This window comes from Podarcis filfolensis (genome assembly GCF_964270895.1).
Source record: "Podarcis filfolensis genome assembly, chromosome: 13".
NCBI classification, from domain to species: domain Eukaryota; kingdom Metazoa; phylum Chordata; class Lepidosauria; order Squamata; family Lacertidae; genus Podarcis; species Podarcis filfolensis.
In genome coordinates this window covers 54,012,587-54,032,015 of record NC_139615.1, presented here as the reverse complement: position 1 = coordinate 54,032,015, position 19,429 = coordinate 54,012,587, and the positions used below count along the sequence as shown (strand labels likewise).

General features: G+C 49.8%; 1 long non-coding RNA gene across 1 annotated transcript in view; it reads left to right on the top strand.

Moving 5' to 3' along the window:
• The first annotated feature begins 11,588 nt into the window (after positions 1–11,588).
• Positions 11,589–19,429, top strand: part of LOC310748314 — a 28,629-nt gene continuing 20,788 nt past the window's right edge. Inside the window, exon 1 of the long non-coding RNA XR_014541280.1 lies at positions 11,589–11,894. This is a non-coding gene — a long non-coding RNA (uncharacterized lncRNA). The remainder of the gene's footprint in view (positions 11,895–19,429) is intronic.

Sequence of the window (19,429 nt, the reverse complement as noted above, 5' to 3'; positions counted from 1 at the left end):
GCACATTGACCCAGAAATCGCACAGTGTGTGTAATGAGACCAAAATAACACAACAGCGTCTTTTCGCTTCCATATGCGTTTAAAGACGACGAAGAAGCTTTAATTGGGCTCATTTCAATTCGCATGGTGCTTTTGTGTGTGCACCAGAATCACCCCCAACAAAAGGAAAAAGATGTTTTGGGTTCTCTCTACATAAAAAGAAGATGACAAAGCTCTGAATGGCCTCATTTCAAATTGATGTTTTTGGGGTTAGAATGCACATTCACCCAAAAATCGCAGAGTGACATGCTTGTTATCAGCCGAAATCAAGCATAGGTGTTTTGGTTCCATCGCAATAGAAAGAGGACGAGTAAGCTTGGATTGTTCTTTCGGTGTTCATTCACCCACAAATAGCAAAGCGGTGTAATAACCCTAAACATAGCGAAACAGGTTGTTTTGTGTTCCAGCTACATAGACAGAAGAATCTTGTCTTTCGCTTATTTCAAGTCGTGTTCTTTGGTGTTAAGGCACATTGACCCAGAAATCGCACAGTGTGTGTAATGAGAACAAAATAACAGAACACCGTTGTCAGGGGTTCAGGAGCAGAAGGGACGGATGGAGAGGAATCGGAGGGAGAAGTTAGCGACGATAGCCGACCAAGGTCCCTAAGTCTCTCCAGCGAATCGGAGGATTCACAGAAAGGGGCTCCCGTGGGCAGAGCTGGGGGGTTGCCAAGAGGGGCACCTCAGGAAGGAGGGACCAGAGGGGATTCAGAGAGCAGCAGCTGGAGATCCGGACCAGCTACCCCACCGGAGAGCAGCAGCTGGAAATCCGGACCAGCTACGCCACCAGAGAGCAGCAGGGGGGAGGAGTTCCAGGCACCAGCGACAGGCAGCTCTCCGGCAGCAGCCACGCCTGCGTCGGAGAGCGAGGAAACGGTAGAGAGGAGGGTCGGAGACAGCGCGCGCGCGCCAAGTTCAAATGTAACAGAGGGAGGCGCAATGAGCAGCCCGGAAAGGGAGCCAGGTCCTAAAGCCCGCCGAAGGGAGGGGGAGGAATCCGAAGGGTCCGCATCCGAGGCATCCAGGAAGGAAGGAACCCCGGGGGGTGGTAGGACCCAGAGGCGAAAGGAGAGACGCAAAAGGTGGAGCAAGGCTAGGGTCTTGAACTGGTGTACAGGAGGCGGAGATTCAGATGGGACTTCGCCGATCTAGGGAATAGACGTAGAGACGCACGCTAAGATGTGGAAATGGAAACTATACTTCAATAAAGACTTTATTCCGTTCTACCGGCTAGCGTTGGTCCTTTGTGAGCCGGGACCTAGAGGCAGTCTCTGACAGTAAGTCCCATCTCAAGAAGTTTTCATCAGTTCTCTTTGACTCAAGCGGCGTGTGGGGAGCGAAGCAGGGAGGAAAGAGGACTGGTGCCTTTGGAGCTCACAAAAGTCAAGCGACATGTCTACTGAAGAGCACATTGCTTCCCTGCGAGAAGCGGTAACGCAGCTCAGCGCAGAGATAATCGCCTCCAGGAAAAGAGAGGATGAAGCGGCTGCTGCATGCCGAGATCTCCAAGCCAGGTTGGAAGTGCTTACTAAGCAGGCACAAACGGGTTCCAGATCCGAGGGAATCGGGTTGGGAAGGACTGGAGGCAGCATTGTATCTCATTTTGATGGGAATTTGCAGCAGTACCCCAATTTCCGAGCAGACGTGCAGTTTGCGCTGAAACTGCTGGAGAAAGAGTTTAGAGATGAGCAAGAAAAAGTGGGGTTTATCTTGTCTCATTTGCATGGAGACGCGAAAGCATGTCTGCGCAATCTGTGGAGAGATATGGACCCAGCGCTCCAGAGTTCAGCTGCATTCATTAAAGCGATGGATTCTTGCTTTCTATCGAAAATAGACATTGACATTGCCCGTAAGGACATATTTGAGCTGAGACAAGGGAAAGCCAGCGTGAGGCAGTATCACTCCCGCTTTTTTGCATTGGTCAATGCCTTGGGGTGGGACAAGGATTCCCCCCCCGTTAGAGATCTTTATTGGGAAGGATTGAACCCCCAAATCAAGGATGAGATAGCGCGGGGGGAGAGACCCAAAAGCACCCAGGAAGTGGTGGACAGATCGCTTGCAGTGGGGGTGAGGCTGGAGGACCGCCCTTGGGACAGAGGAGAAGGGCGTTGGGGACGCACACCAGCCAGAGTGCCCTCCCTCTTGCCCAGGGATGTCGCGCGTGCGCAATCAACGCCTCCGCAAGCAGGGGGGGAGGAGCCAATGGAGATCGGCGGTGCTAGAGCTCAATCAGCCACCAGAGCCTTAACACCGGGAGCAGTCAAAACAAAGCAGCCTAGAGGGAACAGGAAGTGTTACATCTGTGACAGTTCGAAGCACATGGCGAAAGAGTGTCCCCAGAGGCTCCACAAGCACACTGCAGCTTCAATGACAGTAATGGGAGCAACTCAGCAAAGTGAACCACGGCAGGGAAACGGAAGCACTGGGGGCCAGCCAGGCGAGTCAGTGAAGAAGTCCCCAGAGATTTTGAAGCCCACGGATCCCCTCCCGCCCAAACCAGTGGTGCAGCTCACCGCATCGCTCCAGTTGCCCAGTGGTCTCACTTTAGAAGTGCCGATTACGATTGACTCTGGCAGTAATGCGGACTTTATCGCACTGGAATTCCTTCAACAACACAACATAGCGCTACTGCCAGCCACACTGCCCCTGAACGTTGTCACAGTGGATGGCAGGGAACTGCTAGGGGGGCAGGTGGTACAGCAGACACCACCTATGGTGATGCAAATTGGGAATCACCGAGAAGTCATCAGCTTCAACGTCACCCAATTGTCGGACACGCCAGTAGTTCTGGGGATGAGTTGGCTACACAGGCACAGCCCAGCATTGGCATGGTACCAACGCCAACTGACTTTTGGCTCCTCCTACTGTGCGGAACACTGCATTCTGCCTAGACCAGAAGGGGAGGAGGATGACCCACAGTTACATTTGGGCACGCTGCAAGCAGTACCTCTCAAGTATTCTGAATTTTTGGAGGTGTTCTGCGAGAAGGAGGCGGATAAGCTACCCCCCCACAGACCCTATGACTGCAAGATTGATCTCCTGCCGGGGGCGACGCTGCCAACAGGGAAACTGTATTCCATGTCTGAGGATGAACTGCAGGAACTTAGGGAGTTCATAGACCACAATTTGAAGCGCGGGTTCATCCGGGAGTCGAAAGCTGTAGGGGGCAGTCCAGTATTCTTTGTGAAGAAGCGAGACACGCCCCAGAAGAGGCTTGTAGTGGACTTTCGAATTTTGAACTCGAAAACCAAGCCCTCGTCCTTCCCCATGCCCAAAATAGACGACCTGCTCGCGACGGTAAGGAAAGGACGCGTTTTCACCAAGTTGGATCTGCGAGGCGCGTACAACCTGATTCGTGTGCGGGAGGGCGACGAGTGGAAGACGGCCATGTTCACACCACTGGGCACCTACGAATACAGAGTTATGCCCTTCGGATTACAAAATGGCTCTCACTGTTTTCAAGCCTTTATGCATCACGTGTTGGCGGGACTCCTTTACAAGAAGTGCGTATGCTTCCTGGACGACATCCTGATATTTTCTGAGTCGCGAGAGGCGCACGAGAGGGATGTCAGGGAAGTTCTGCAGAGACTAAAGGAGCACAGGCTGTACGCCAAGCTGGAGAAGTGCCAGTTCGACGTGACGGAGGTGGATTTCCTGGGCTATAAACTGTCGGACAAGGGGCTCGCCATGGACAGCGCCAAGGTTCGCTCAGTATTGGACTGGAAAAGCCCGCGCAATCGGAAGGAAGTCCAGCGGTTTGTCGGCTTTGCCAACTTTTATCGCAAGTTCATCAAGGGGTTCGCTATGCAAACGGCGGCCATCACCGACACGCTCAGCTCCAAGAAGAAGAAGTTTCTCTGGACGGAGGAAGCGGAGCAGTCCTTTCAGAAACTCAAGCGTCTCTTCGCGTCCGAGGAGCAGCTGCTGCATGTGAATCCCAGCAGACCAATGAGGGTGGAGACAGACGCCTCAGACAGAGCCGTGGGAGCTGTACTGTTGCAACAAGACCAGCAGGGGGACTGGAGGCCGTGCGCCTTCTACTCAAGGAAGCTCAGCAAGTCGGAGCAGAATTACACCATCTGGGACAGGGAGTTGCTAGCCATCCATGCAGCGTTCAAGGCGTGGCGGCACTTCCTTATCGGAGCCAGACACACGGTGCAGGTCCGCACGGACCACAAGAATCTAGAGTACTGGCGCACGGCGAGGTTCCTGAATCAGAGGCACATTAGATGGGCAGAGTTCTTCGCGGACTTCGACTTCAAGATAGAGTACATCCCGGGTGACAACAACATCATGGCGGATGCCTTGTCCAGAAAGCCGCAATACCTCGAGGAGGAGGCACCGTCGGCAGCCAAGCACATTTTCGCACCGGAAGCGTGGGCTTGCGCTTCGGCGACCGTGGATCTGGACGCCGTACGTCGAGCGTTGCAGGAGGACCCCTTCGCGCAAGCCAAGATGGAGGAGGTGCACAAGGGCACGGTGAAGGACGACGAGTTCCAGATCAGAGACGGGTTGCTCATCCGCAAGGGAGCACTCTACGTGCCGGGGAATGACCTCCGCGCGAGGGTGCTGCAGCAGCTACACGACGCCCCCACTGCCGGGCACTTTGGCAGAGAAAAGACTGTAGAACTAGTGACCAGAGACTTTTGGTGGCCCAAGATGCGGGGGGAAGTAGCGGATTACGTCTCGAGATGCGACACCTGCCAAAGAGCCAAGTCAGTGCACAAACCGCCGGCGGGATTGCTGGAACCGTTGCAGACGCCGTCTGAGCCGTGGGAACGGGTGGCCCTGGACTTTGTCACGGATCTGCCCAGTTCGAGGGGAAAGACGGCAGTGCTTGTGGTGGTGGACATGTTTACCAAGATGGCACACTTCATCCCGTGTGCGAAGGTGGCCACGGCAGAACAGACCGCCAGGCTGTTCATAGACCACGTGTTTAAGGTCCACGGTCTGCCACGATCTATTCTATCCGACCGGGGGCGGCAGTTCATCTCGAACTTCTGGCAAAAGTTGATGGGCATCCTGAACGTCAAGATCAATCTAGCGTCGGCGAGACACCCGCAGACCAACGGACAAGCGGAGAGGGTCAACGCCATCATGCAGCAGTACCTGAGATGCTACGCCAATCAGCAGCCTAACACGTGGGTGGACTACCTGCCCCTCGCAGAGTTCGCTTACAACAATACGAAGCACGTGTCGACGGGGGTGACGCCGTTCTTCGCCAACAACGGGAGGCATCCCAGAACCTTCCCAGGTTTAGAGAGAGTGGGGGAGGGGGAGCCGCAGGCAGCGGAAGACTTAGCGTCAGAGTTGCAGGAAGTCCACGAACAGCTTAGGAGGCAGTTGGAACTGGCCAAGCACGCATACAAACTGCAGGCTGACAGACACAGGAGAGTAGGGGAAGACATACAGGTGGGAGACTGGGTCTGGTTAGCAGCGCAAGCAGTGCCGACCAAATCGTTGGCCAAGAAGAAGCTAGGGCATAAGCAGCTAGGGCCTTACCAAGTCCAGGCACAGGTCAATCCAGTGGCCTTCCGGTTAGCGCTTCCGGAGGGTTCCAGAATGCATCCGGTGTTCCATAGATCGGTGCTCACGCCCTACAAAGCACCGCATAGATTTCAGGAGCCAGGCACAGCACCAGATCCGCCCAGAGAAGGACCCAGGGAAGGGGGGTCGCCAAGAGGGGAGCGCATCAACGAAGCCACAGAGATTTTAGACTCGAGATGGGGGGAAGAGGGAGTAGAATACCTTCTGGCCAGAGAGGATACCCCGGCCAGCGCCAACAGTTGGGTGCCGGGCTATGCCTTGGACGAGCCTCTTCTCAAGGAAGAGTTCCATGCCATTTTCCCACACAGGCCCATGCCAGCCGAGTATTTCGACGACTGGCTCTTCACACCCACACTTTCAGGCAGCACGTTCCGGGGGTTCGACTCGGACGAGGAGACGGCACCACACATACGCTCTCCGGAGGGTTCAACCTCGGGTTCTGCCTCAGACCGCTCCTATTGGTGGGATACTCAACCAGAGGAGCAGTGGCGCAGGAAGTGGCTGGGGGGTCCCTGGCAGGCATCACCCTCAGAGGGGAACGGGGGAGAGATGGACATGGACGTGTTGGGGGAGGACGTGGGATTTGAACACGAAGGCAGGGAGATGGAAGCAGAGGAGATCGACGTCGACGAGCGCACGGAGGACGAGCCAGACCTGCCCGATGTGATGTACGACACGGGGGAAGAACTGTATCCGGCACTCACCCCCGCCACGACGGAGCACCCAGAACCCACACCGGAAGGAGGGGAGGGGGGAAGGGGGGGCTTCGAGGGGGGGATGGATGTCAGGGGTTCAGGAGCAGAAGGGACGGATGGAGAGGAATCGGAGGGAGAAGTTAGCGACGATAGCCGACCAAGGTCCCTAAGTCTCTCCAGCGAATCGGAGGATTCACAGAAAGGGGCTCCCGTGGGCAGAGCTGGGGGGTTGCCAAGAGGGGCACCTCAGGAAGGAGGGACCAGAGGGGATTCAGAGAGCAGCAGCTGGAGATCCGGACCAGCTACCCCACCGGAGAGCAGCAGCTGGAAATCCGGACCAGCTACGCCACCAGAGAGCAGCAGGGGGGAGGAGTTCCAGGCACCAGCGACAGGCAGCTCTCCGGCAGCAGCCACGCCTGCGTCGGAGAGCGAGGAAACGGTAGAGAGGAGGGTCGGAGACAGCGCGCGCGCGCCAAGTTCAAATGTAACAGAGGGAGGCGCAATGAGCAGCCCGGAAAGGGAGCCAGGTCCTAAAGCCCGCCGAAGGGAGGGGGAGGAATCCGAAGGGTCCGCATCCGAGGCATCCAGGAAGGAAGGAACCCCGGGGGGTGGTAGGACCCAGAGGCGAAAGGAGAGACGCAAAAGGTGGAGCAAGGCTAGGGTCTTGAACTGGTGTACAGGAGGCGGAGATTCAGATGGGACTTCGCCGATCTAGGGAATAGACGTAGAGACGCACGCTAAGATGTGGAAATGGAAACTATACTTCAATAAAGACTTTATTCCGTTCTACCGGCTAGCGTTGGTCCTTTGTGAGCCGGGACCTAGAGGCAGTCTCTGACAACCGTCTTTTCGCTTCCATATGCGTAGAAAGAAGACGAATAAGCTTTGATCGGGCTTATCTCAATTCGCATGGTGTTTCTTGGGTGTGCACCAGAATCACCCCCAACCAAATTAAAAAGGTGTTTTTGGTTCCATCTACATAAAAAGAAGAGAAAGCTCTGATTGTGCTTATTTCAAATTGGTGTTTTTGGGGTGAGAATGCACATTCACCCAAAAATCGCAGAGTGACATGCTGTTATCATCCTAAATTAAAAAGACGTGTTTTGGTTCCATCTCAATAGAAAGAGGGCGAATAAGCTTGGGTTGTTTCTTTCGGTGTTCATTCACCCACAAATAGCAAACCGAATAAGCCTAAACAAAGCGAAACTGGTTGGTTTGGGTTCCAGCTACAGAAAGAAGAATCTTGTTTTTCGCTTATTTCAGGTGTTCTTTGGTGTTAATGCACACTGACCCAGAAATCGCAAAGTGTGTGTAATGAGACCATAATAACAGAACACCGTCTGTTCGCTTCCATATGCGTAGAAAGAAGACGAATAAGCTTTGATTGGGCTTATTTCAAATTGGTATTTTTGGGGATAGAATACACATTCACCCAAAAATCGCAGTCAAATGTTTGTTATCAGCCCAAATCAAGCATAGGTATTTTGGTTCCATCTCAATAGGAAGACGAATAAGTTTCGATTGTTCATTTACCCACAAATAGCAGAGCAAAGTGTATTAAGCCTAAACGAAACGAAACAGGTTGTTTTGGGTTCCAGCTACATAGAAAGAAGAATCTTGTTATTCTCTTATTTTGTGTTCTTTGGTGTTAATGCACATGGACCCAGAAATCGCACAGTGTGTGTAATGAGAACAAAATAACAGAACACCGTCTTTTCGCTTCCATATGCGTTTAAAGACGACGAAGAAGCTTTGATTGGGCTTATTTCAAATCGCATGGTGTTTTTCGGGTGTGCACCAGAATCACGCCAACCATAGCAAAAAGGTGTTTTAGGTTCCATCTACATAAAAAGATTACAAAACTCTGGGCTTATTTCAAATTGATGTTTTTGGGGTTAGAATGCACATTCACCCAAAAATAGCAGAGTGACATGTTTGTTATCAGCCCAAATCAAGCATAGGTGTTTTGGTTCCATCTCAAGAGGCTAAATAAGCTTGGATTGTTCTTTCGGTGTTCATTCACCCTAACCCTAACCCTAGCAGAGCGAAGTGTAATAAGCCTGAACAATGCGAAAATGGTTGTTTACGGGTCCAGCTACATTGGAAGAAGAATCTAGGATCTCGCTTATTTCAAGTCGTGTTCTTTGGTGTTAATGCAATTTGCCCAATGAGACCAAAATAACACACCGTCTTTTCGCTTCCATATGTGTAGAAAGAAGACGAATAAGCTTTAATTGGGCTTATTTCAATTCGCATGGTGCTTTTGTGTGTGCACCAGAATCACCCCCAACAAAAGATAAAAGATGTTTTGGGTTCTCTCTACATAAAAAGAAGATGACAAAGCTCTGAATGGCCTTATTTCAAATTGATGTTTTTGGGGTTAGAATGCACATTCACGCAAAAATCGCAGTGACATGCTTGTTATCAGCCGAAATCAAGCATAGGTGTTTTGGTTCCATCGCAATAGAAAGAGGACGAGTAAGCTTGGATTGTTCTTTCGGTGTTCATTCACCCACAAATAGCAAAGCGGTGTAATTACCCTAAACATAGCGAAACAGGTTGTTTTGTGTTCCAGCGACATAGACAGAAGAATCTTGGATTTCGCTTATTTCAAGTCGTGTTCTTTGGTGTTAATGCACATTGACCCAGAAATCGCCAATTGTGTGTAATGAGAACAAAATAACAGAACACCGTCTTTTCGCTTCCATATGCGTAGAAAGAAGACGAATAAGCTTCTTTATCTCAATTCGCATGGTGTTTCTTGGGTGTGCACCAGAATCACCCCCAACCAAATTAAAAAGGTGTTTTTGGTTCCATCTACATAAAAAGAAGAGAAAGCTCTGATTGTGCTTATTTCAAATTGGTGTATTTCGGGTGAGAATGCACAATCACCCAAAAATCGCAGTGACATGTTTGCTATCATCCCAAATTAAAAATAGGTGTTTTGGTTCCATCTCAATAGAAAGAGGACGAATAAGCTTGGATTGCTCTTTCGGTGTTGTCAGAGCTACCCTAGGTCCCAGCTCACAAAGGACCAACGCTGCTTCGTTGTTAAGTACAAGTCTTTATTGAAGTTCAGTTTCACTTCCAGAGCCGCAGCGCGCAGCTCTACGTCTCAACCGTTAGACCGCTGATGCTCTGTCTGAGTCTCCTCCCCCTTGACACCAATTTAAGATTCTAGCCTTGCTCCACCTTCTCCGCTGCTCTTTCCTCCTCTGGGTCTGCCTGCCCGCCGGGGTCTCGCCCTTTCTAGCCTCCTCTGACGCTGATTCCCCTGAGCCTTCCCCCTCCCTCCGGCGGGCTTTAGGAGCTGGTTCCCCATCCGGGTCTCCTGCTGTCCCCCGCGCCTGTACATTTGAACTTGGTGCGCGCGCCCAGCCAACAACTTTCCTCCTGACAGTTTCACTGCTGCTGTCACTGCTTCCCCCTTCGGGGAGGCTAGCTGCAACTGACCTCCCCTCTCCGATGGAGGCGTGGTCAGCCCTGACTCACCTTCTCTCCCCGCTGGAGGAGACGCTGGCCCTGACACATTTGACTCTTCCCCCCCACTACGCTCTGGTCCTGATCCCCCGCTGCTGCTTCGGAGTTCCCCTCTGGCTCCTTGTTTCTGGTGCGTCCCCCCTGGGACCCCCCTTGCCCTGACCATCGGCGCCCCCTTCTGGGAATCTTCTGATTCGCTGGAGAAGCTCATGGAATCTCTCGGGTCACTGCCATACTCCCCTACGCTGCCCTCGGATTCTTCCCCTTCGCTCTCCATTTCCTCTCTCCCCTGTATTCCTGCTCCTGAGCCCCTGACACTAGTTTCCTTGTTACCATCTGCAAAATAGTGGAGGGCATATATTATTTGATTGCCCCACCAGGAAAAGCATCACGTGCAGCATATCAGCATGTTGAAAAAAGAATGAAGAAATGTCTCATAAAATACTCCCCTACTCTTTGGTCCTCCCCAATACCAAGAATAAGAGACATGGGAATCAATGTTTGAGTGAAATCAGGCCACAACTTTATTGACAACAGATGTAAGAGGTTTGGCTTAGGCACTGGGTAGCCCCATCCTTTCCGGCTCGCTGTTTGGAAGAACTTGCATTTTGGGGTCAACCAAGACTGGTGGGTGGAATAGATATGGGAGGATGGCTCAGTCCTATGAGACACTTCCTCTGTGGGTTTTGGGTTCCAGCCAAAAAGATTGGGTTGGATTGGATGACCCTCAGGGTCCCTTCCCATTCTCCCATTCCCATACCCACAGGTCTCAGGGCAGTTCACAAGACAGAGAGAGAGAAACTCACTCACACATACACACACACATATGACCCATATAAAATATTTTTGAAGAAAGAATTATCATAAAGAGAACAGGAGCCTTATTTCTACTCCTTTTTTCCTTACTGCTTCTCTGCATGCAACCAGGAGACAGGATCATCCAGAGCAATGCTGCTTTGGGGATCCCTCCCAATGGCACCCTCAAGGAAAATATTTCAGCTCCTTCTGCCAAGGGACATTCTGCTTTCCCCCTATTTATATCGCAGAAGTGCTCTAGGAAGGCAGTGTGGTGTCAGACCTGGGAGATCAGGGTTCGAATCCTCACTCAGTCCAGAAGCTCAATGGGTGACTTTGGTGTCAGTTGCCTCCTCTTAGCAAACCTCGCAGGGTTGTTGTAGGGAATAATTAGTGGGGTGAATCACAGACTCCTTGGAGAAAAAGGGGGAGACCAAGGCAATAAGAATAAGTTGGAATCTAGTTACAAATGTCTGTAAATTTCTTATCAAAATAAATGCAATAGAAATGTGCTTAAAACTTTTGTTGACTTCTTTGGTTTAACTGTTCATATCTGCTGCTTTGTGAATGTGCTTACATAACATTGATGCAAATCCGTGATTGCGCAGAAGGGGCTTTGGGTTGCATTCAGGAACATTTCCATGAGCTTGGTATGATCAAACATCCACAGATGAAGTTTCATAGATACCCGTACATACATACATACATACATACATACATACATACAGGGGACATTGTGTTGACAATGCAATATTGTGAACTGGCTTTTAGAATTTTGGAGAAAACACAAAGCTGTTTTCTCTGTGCGTGCAAATATCCATGTCAATTTATAATAAAATATCTGTTTTTCTGCAAAGCCACTTCCGACGTAGAAGGAGGTGGGGTTGGGGCTTCACCCTCCCACCATGCACGCGCCTCAGCCTCCGCGCGATTGCGGGAATCCCGATCGCATCATCCCCTGGCCAGCCAATCGGATGGCCTGGGGGCGTGGCCTGCTCCATTTAACGCAGGGGTGGCCTGGGATCTCCCTCTTTGCAGCTTCCAGCTGCTCCAGTTTGTCGGAGATCTTATCTCCGCGTCGCCTGCTCTGGAGCACGTGCGCCTGCTTGTTCTTTTGCTTTAATCTTCCCCTTTCCTTTTAGTTGCTGTGCCTGCTGCTGCCTGCCTTTTCCGGCTGCTGCTTTCCCCCTTAAGAGCTGCTGTTTGCCAGCAGGAGCCCTTTCTTTTCCTGTGAGTAGCGCTTTGTCCGGCAGCCCTCTGCTGCAAGTCTCTTTCCCCGGCTTTGGAGCCCTCCCCTCATTTCACCCTGAGTGCTTTGGAGCCGCCGCTTCCTAAGGTTTGGAGTTGGTGTGGGGCTGACCAGGAGGGACTGCAGAACTAGTTGGGGAGTAATTTGCTTTAGCAGTTTAAACTATTGGTGGCTGGGTCGCCCAAGGGCAAAAGCCTGTTTGCTGTTGCTAGGGGCAGCGCAGCACGTGGAGCTTTTAAATTGGTCACTGTAGAACAAGGTCAGGGAGCACTGGGGTTGCTTTGTGTGTACATTATTCTTGATTGGGGGGAGAGTGAGGCAAGCAGGAAAAAGGGATTGTTCTGGGGACTGCATTACCAGCCCGTTGATCAGGTTTCAGCCTAATCCCCCTCCCCCCTCCCATGGCTCTCGTGCTGCTGGTTGTTTATTGTTGTCAGGGTTACGGCTCCCTGGCCGTCACCATTTTGTTTTCACCACGTGGTCCAGCACGGGCAGCCATTTTAGGAGAGGCAGTTTCTTGCAAGGCTGGCCCCTTTTTTCATGTCCGATGCATTTTGGGGCTTTTTATTAAGCTCCGTTGCATGCGAGCCCTCTGGGAACTTTAATTTATCTGACCATCACCTTTACTTACCTCCTGTGGGCTATATTGTTTATAATCTAGCTTAGTTTCTCCGTGCTAGTAGCTTTATATTGTGACATAGCTAGCTACATCGGTATTTAATTGCATCACGTTTCTTAGCCTGCAGTCCCTATCGTTACATTGCGGCTTGCCTTCAGCTTGTTGCTACTAAAGTGATACATTGTTGGTTCTGAATGCTTGGGTAGTTGGTGGTTGTGGCACAAATTGATAGCACGCGTGGGTTTTCTGGGGCTGATTGTGGGGCTAAAAATAATAAATAGATAATATATATATATTAAAATGATATATATATATATATATATATATATGTATGTATATATATATATACTACAGTGCTTTTCATTAAAGTTAATAGGGAGAAACGAACGCAGCTGACTGCACAGCATAAAAATAAAATAAATTTAGCAATAATAGTAATAATAATAAAATTTAATTATATCATTGCAATTTTATTGCCTTACGCCTGGCACAGTTTACTTGAATACATTAATTTATTATAAGTGATTTGGAGTTATTTGTTCATAAAGGCCGGTGTTTGTTTTAGTATCTTTCACGTCCCCTTTTGGGGGGAAAGGTAATACTGAGTTGTTCAATATTGAGTTGTTTATAAACTTGTTGTTTATAAAGCAGCTGGGTTAGCTCAGTCAGTAGAGCATGAGGCTCTTTTTTAAAATAAATATTTTTATTGGTTTTTAACATACAAAATTATAAAACAATTTATAAAACACAATTTATAAAAAATTATAAAACACAATTTATCACAAATACATTCTTATTGGACTTCCATCAGCACCTCTGATAATCCTCCATCTTAATCACTTCTTACGCATTTCCTAACTTAATATTGCCTTTACATCTCTTAACATATCACGTCTCCTCCATTTTTGCAATATTTCTAATATTATTCCTCACAAAACTTGCAAACCTACAAACGTCGTCTGGTTGTCACAAATACTTTTCAAATAATCCGTAAATTTACTCCCGTCCTCGGTAAACTTCTGGTCCCGCCAGTTTCGGATCCTTCCCGTTAGTTTATCAAGTTCCGCATAGTCCATTAACGATTCTTCCATCGTTGGTAATTCTTCTTGCTTCCATTTTTGGGCCAATAGTATTCTTGCTGCTGTTACTGCATATAGAAAAAGCTTACATTCCTTTCTATTTATATCGTTTACAGCAATACCCAAGAGAAATGCTTCTGGTTTCTTTATAAATGTATATTTCAACATTTTTTTCAACTCATTATATATCATCTCCCAGAAGCATTTCACCTTTTTACATTCCCACCACATGTGATAAAATGTTCCCTCTTTTTCCTTACATTTCCAACATTTATTACTGACTTTATACATTTTTGCTAACATCACTGGTGTAATATGCCATCTATACATCATTTTCATCACATTTTCTTTTAGTGCATTACATGCAGTAAATTTTAAGCCTTCCTGCCATAATTTTATCCAATCACTCAACTGTATGTTATACCCAAAATCTTTGGCCCAATGAATCATAACCGACTTAACCTCCTCATCTTTCAAGTGCCATTCAAGCAGCAATTTGTACATTTTGGACAAAATTTTTAAATCATTATTCAATATCTCTTGTTGAAACTTTGATTCTTTTTCATAAAAACCTTTTTCTTTAAAGTCTTGTTTAAACATTTCATTGACCTGATAATAATGTAACTGTCAGGGACTCAGGAGCAGGAGCACTGGGGAGAGAGGAAATGGAGAGCGAAGGGGAAGAATCCGAGGGCAGCGTAGGGGAGTATGACAGTGGCCCGAGGGATTCCATGAGCTTCTCCAGCGAATCAGAAGATTCCCAGAAGGGGGCGCCGATGGTCAGGGCAAGGGGGGGTCCCAGGGGGGACGCACCAGAAACAAGGAGCCAGAGGGGAACCCCAAAGCAGCAGTGGGGGATTGGGACCAGTTTCCCCACCAGAGCGTAGTGGGGGGAAGAGTCACATGTGTCAGGGCCAGCGTCTCCTCCAGCGGGGAGAGAGAGTGAGTCAGGGCTGACCATGCCTCCAACTGAGGGGAGGTCAGTGGCAGCTAGCCCCCCCCAGAGGGGGAAGCAGTGACAGCAGCAGCAGTGAAACGGCCAGGAGAAAAGTTACCGGCTGGGCGCGCGCGCCATGCTCAAATGTACAGGCGCGGGGAACAGCAGGAGACCCGGATGGGGAACCAGCTCCTAAAGCCCGCCGGAGGGAGGGGGAAGGCTCAGGGGACTCAGCGTCAGAAGAGGCTAGAAAGGGCGAGACCCCAACGGCCAGGCGGAACCAGAGGCGGAAGGAACTGAGGAAGAGGTGGAGTAAGGCTAGAATCTTAAATTGGTGTCAGGGGGGAGGAGACTCAGACAGAGCATCAGCGGTCTGACAGTTGAGACGTAGAGCTGCGCGCTGCGGCTCTGGAAGTGAAACTGAACTTCAATAAAGACTTTTGTACTTAACAACGAAGCAGCGTTGGTCCTTTGTGAGCTGGGACCTTGGGCAGCTCTGACAGTAACCAATCATTAACATACTCTTTCCCTTCTTCATAGAGCATGAGGCTCTTAATCTCAGAGTTGTGGTTCGAGCCCCATATTGGGCAAAAGATTCCTGCCTTGCAGATGACCCTTTTAAAATACGCAAATAATAAACAAATTGTTCTTCCGTTCGCAATCTAATTAACCTAATTTCATTGGCTATTGTATTTACTAGTTGTTGCCTATGAATTCTTACCTATATTTTGCCTATAAGCAGTGTAAACGGTGCTGAACTAGGCTTGCTGGTCTATAGTGTATTCTTAAAAAACAAACAAAACAAAAAAACAAAAGCAAGAATAAAAAGAAAGAAAGGGGGGATTGGTTTGGGAAGGGAAGGTGAAGGCCTGCGGCCTTTAACCTGCGCACCTGGTCTTAACCTAGTTTCATTGGCCATTGGGGATTATTGGTTTTTGAATCTGATTTCTTTTGAAGTGTGGTCAGTTTAATCAATACTGAACTAGGCCGGCTGGGCTAAAGTGTCCTATTGTAATAAAGGCGTAATTTTAAAAGGGAAAGACTCAGGCTTGTGGGTCTAAACAGTGCGCAGCCTGCTTGGCTAATTTGCACAATTAAAGTTTGGAGTACAAGGGTTACTGTTGCAGCTGATATAACGGCTTCCAAGAGGACCCAGCAGGTGCGATCTTCTGTTCCTCCCCAAGAACTCCCCAATATAAGTGGGTCCTGTATCCAGGATGGGTCAGGGTAGCCTCCTGTGCCCTGCAACCCACAGGCTTTGTCGCAGTTTTTTCTGCTTTGAAACCTTTTACCAACAATTCAGGCCCATGGTCACTGCGTCCTCTTCCCAGATAGTGAGTACTCCTGATTTCATACCCCTTACTGTGCCCAACAATGAGGAGCTCCCTTGCACTTCGGCCTCCTTATTTAGTGTTCCACATTCAGGTAGCAATCCATCTATGCGTCCTCACACGCGATCACAGTCTACGCGTCCCCAGGCTTCCAATGCCAGATCCTCAGGTGGTAGGGTTCATGCTTCCAATAATAATAATAATGAAATTTATTTATATCCCGCCCTCCCCAGCTGAAGCCGGGCTCAGGGCGGCTAACAACAATAAAATAGTACAACATTCTAAAGTCATTCCATTATAAAATTAATTCAAATCAAATTGATGGCAACCATTAGGCTAAAGTTCTGTGAAGATTGCCAAAGGAGGGAGTCAGGCTGTTCCCTGACCAAAGGCCTGGTGGAACAGCTCTGTCTTGCAAGCCCTGCGGAAAGATGTCAAGTCCCACAGGGCCCTAGTCTCTTGTAACCAGATTGGAGCCACAGCCGAAAAAAACCTGGCTCTAGTTGAGGCCAGCTAATCTCTCTGTGACCTGGGACCTTCAGGATGTTTTTGTTTGAAGACCGTAAGTTCCTCTGTGGGACATACCAGGAGAGGCGGTCCCGTAGGTACGAGGGTCCTAGGCCGGGTCCTAGGCCGTATAGGGCTTTAAAGGTTAAAACCAGCAGCTTAAACTTGATCCTGTACCCCACCGGGAGCCAGTGCAGCTGGTATAGCACCGCGTGAATGTGATCTCGCAGCGAGGACCCCGTAAGGAGTCTTGCCGCGGCATTCTGTACCCGCTGGAGTTTCTGGGTCAGTCTTCAAGGGCAGCCCCACGTAGAGTGAGTTACAGTAATCCAGTCTGGAGGTGACTGTTGTGTGGATCACAGTGGTTAGGTCAGGGCGAGAGAGGTAAGGAGCCAACTGCTTAGCTTGCCGGAGATGAAAAAATGCCGCCTTTGTTATGCAATCTGCGCCTCCATGGAAAGGGAGGTGTCGAAGATTACACCCAAACTCTTAACGGACGGGGCACTAATTGTACCCCCGCAAGAGATGGGAGTTGCCCCCCCAATCCCATATCATCCCTTCCCAGCCAAAGGACCTCTGTCTTCGAAGGATTTAACTTCAACTGGCTCCCACGTAACCATCCAGCCACAGCTTCCAAACATCTGATCAGTGTGTCTGGGGCCGAGTCAGGATGGCCATCCATCAACAGATAGAGTTGGGTGTCATCAGCATACTGATGGCAGCCCAACCCAAAACTCCAGACAAGCTGGGCGAGGGGGCGCATAAAGATGTTGAAAAGCATTGGGGAGAGTATCGCACCCTGAGGCACTCCACACACCAAGGAGTGGCGCGATGACAATTCCCCCCCCCCCAGCGCCACCCTCTGTTCTCGACCAGAGAGAAACAAGCACAGCCATTGAAGGACTGTGCCCTGGATCCCCACGTCGGCAAGGTGGTGGTCCAGGAGTTCATGATCAACCATGTGGAAGGCTGCTGACAGGTCTAGAAGAATCAGCAGCCCCGACCCGCCTCAATCCAGCTGCCTGCGGAGATCATCTGTTAGGGCGACCAGAGCCGTCTCGGTCCCATGACCAGCGCGGAAGCCGGACTGGAATGGATCCAGAGCCGATGTTTCATCCAGAAACCCACCAATTATAACCTTTCTGCCTCCCCCAGACTTTCCCAGTATTCTACAGGATTCACCTCAGCCTTTACCACGGAAGGGGGCTCCGAAACATCATCGGAGGAAGAGATGCAGGGGCAACAGGAAGTGTCAGCGGCTGCAGAACAGCACTGGTCTCCAATGATGGGCAAGGGAGAAAGAAGTCTAAGAAGAAGCATTCGGCCAAGAAGAGCAAGAGAAGTAAGCCTTCTGATTCTGAGGACAATTCAGAAATGCTTCCCTGCTGCCCACCACCTGCTGGGACCTGAGTGACCAGAATTACTGGATGGAGCACATGGGTCCCTATGTGGAAAAGAAGCAGCCAGATCCCTCTAAGTTTGGAAATTCGAAGCTAAGCGAGTCCCTCACCGTGAGGTTTGCTGGGTGTGTGCCAGGGGCCAAATTGTAAGTATGCGCATGAATGTGAAAAGTGCCTAGGTAACTACCCGGCGTCCTCATGTTTTAAAGGTAAACAGCCCTTTCTGGGAGGTAGGGGGCATTTCCACCAGGGGTCTTGAAATGCTCACAGACCCGCCCAAGAGCAGCTGCAAACTGGTATTAATTTGGCCCATGGTTTTGGCGTTCTCTTCTGTTAAGCTCTCACCTCTTAGATCCCTCGTAACTCAGGGGACCCCCTAAACCAACCAAACAAACAAACCAGTTAGGGAAATGCTAGCTATTGCAAAAAGAAAATAAACAAATAAATTCTGGCTGGGAGTGTGGCTGGCCCCTTCAGGGAGCCGCCTATAGTGGGTTTACACATTTCACCTTTAGGCATCGTCCCTAAAAAGACTCCAGGAGAGTATCGTATGATCCACAACCCATCCTACCCTAGAGGTGGCTCAGTCAATGATGCAATACCACAGGAGCCTTGTTCTGTGAAATATGTCTCCTTTGATCAGGCTATAAAGCTTATTCGCAGGTTCAGCAGGGGGGCGCTCTTGGCTAAGTGTGTCATTGAGTCAGCCTTCCGCCTCCTGCCAATTCACCCAGAGGACTTTCTGTGGCTAGGTTTTAGGTTTAGGGCTTATTCATAGACAAATTTATGCCGATAGGGTGCTTGTGCAGCTTTTGAGTCATTTAGTACAATTTTAGACTGGGCCCTTTGCTTTAGAACTGGTTCTGAAAGGGTGACCCATTACCTCGATAACTTTTCTCTCATCACTAGTAATAGCCCTGATTGCGCTTCTCTTTAGAGGCTTTCACCTCCCTGGCTGAGGAGCTTGGGGTACCTTTGGTGGCAGACAAAACAGAGGGTCCAGTTTCGACCATAACCTATTTTGGGTATTGAATTGGACACAATCGCACGGACATCAGCCTACCAAGGGAGAAGCTAGTAGCACTTAAGGAATTAATTCTGTAACTTCTTCCTCTCAAGAAGGTCACCCTTAGGCAGAGTCGATCACTCTTGGGTCACCTCAACTTTGCATGCCGGGTAGTGCCCCCTGGCTGTCCCTTTTGTGGGCGATTGGCTAAGCTGTCAGCGGGACTGCATGCTCCTCAACACAGAGTGCGCCTCTCAAGTTCCTGGATTGGCTAAGCTGTCAGCGGGACTGCATGCTCCTCAACACAGAGTGCGCCTCTCAAGTTCCTGGTACAGGGGAATTCTTTGTGGCAGGACAATTTGATGCTGCGTTCAGACTTTCAGGTACAGTCTGACGCATTTGGTTCCCTGGGGTTTGGTGTCTACTTTAGGGGATGCTGGTGTGCTCAGCGTTGGCCTACCAGCTGGCAAGGAAAACCTATCATGCGTGACCTCACCTTCTTAGAATTTTTCTATCGTAGTTCCGGTGCACTTGTGGGCTGATGAGTTCGGGAATCACCAGTGTGATGGGATGGTGAGCTGCTTGTGCGTAAAATCCTGATCCCTCAGAGTTTGGCTAAGTTCCCAAACCTCTGTCTGTGATGGAGCTCCTTAAGCATGGCTCCATCAATCGCTCGTAGAATCGGACAGTGGGCGTTTACGGAACTTCTTCCAGCATAAAAGCTCCTTAACGGAAACGCGTCT